The following is a 1,190-nucleotide window of genomic DNA, read 5'->3' on the forward strand; positions in this document are numbered from 1 at the left end:
AACCCTCTTTGGAAGTGCTCTAAACTTTCTCTTTATTCTTAAATAAAAATTCTCTTTGTTAATGCTGAAAATAAATAAAGTAATAAGGGTACAAATTTACTGTGCATTTAGAGCATATATAAAAGATCACAATATTATTTAGAATTGGAATTATGCTGTTACACTTAAACTATTCATAAAGAGTACTAGTACATGTTATATAAAGGCAGACTGCACTTAGAGATACCTCTATATGTTAGGGTGCTAGGATATAAGATAAAATCATTTTTTAGAAAGAAGTAAAAATCATAAACCGGTATTATAAATAAATAAAATGGACATTTAAAATAATCCTAACAGAAGAAATGAACAAATCCAACATTATAGTTGAAAACCTAAATATTCTCCTGTATAATTAATAAAGCAAGTGGAAAGCAAGCCAGTAAGAATACAGAACCTAAGCAAAACTAGCAACCAACTTGAGCTACTTGGTATTTGTCAAACAAACCACACAACATCAGACTAGCCTTTCTTTTCAAAGATACAGGGACATTCAGTAAGATAAACTACATTTTGGTTCATGAAGCAAATTTCAACCAACTTACATTAATTAAAATCTTGGCTTAAATCCCATAATTTCAACCAATTTATAATTAAAATCATATATAGAATTAAATAAAGTATTTTGGGGGGGTTGTTGTTGTTTGGGTTTTTTTTTTTTTTTTTTTTTTAAATATGGAACGCTTCACGAATTTGCGTGTCATCCTTGCGCAGGGGCCATGCTGTTTGGGGTTTTTTTGAGACAGAGTCTCATTTTGTCACTCTGGGTAGAGTGCCATGGTGTCATAGCTCACAGCAACCTCAAGCTCTGGAGCTCAAGCACTTCTCTTGGCTCAGCCTCCCGAGTAGCTGGGACTATAGGCACCCACCAGAACACTGGGCTATTTTTAGAGATAGGGGTCTCACTCTGGCTGAGGCTGGTCTTGAACTCATCAGCTAAGGCAATTCACTCACCTTGGCCTCCCAGAGTGCTGGGATTACAGGCACCAGCCACTGTGTCTGGCCTTAAAGTATTTTTGAAAGACATGTCAGAGAATGACAATAAGCAAGATGACAGAATAGTCATTATCCAAATTCTTATCTCAGAAACACTGATTTGGCAACTAACCATGGACAAAAATGCCTTTTTAGGAGTTTCAGGATCCAATAAG

At 35.3% G+C, this 1,190-nt stretch overlaps 1 pseudogene; it reads right to left on the minus strand.

Moving 5' to 3' along the window:
- Positions 1-708: 708 nt before the first annotated feature.
- LOC111724910 lies at positions 709-766 on the minus strand (annotated as a pseudogene).
- Between the last annotated feature and the right edge of the window lie 424 nt (positions 767-1,190).

Source organism: Otolemur garnettii, unplaced genomic scaffold (genome assembly GCF_000181295.1).
Source record: "Otolemur garnettii isolate 467f Iridium unplaced genomic scaffold, OtoGar3 scaffold00028, whole genome shotgun sequence".
Lineage (NCBI taxonomy): Eukaryota > Metazoa > Chordata > Mammalia > Primates > Galagidae > Otolemur > Otolemur garnettii.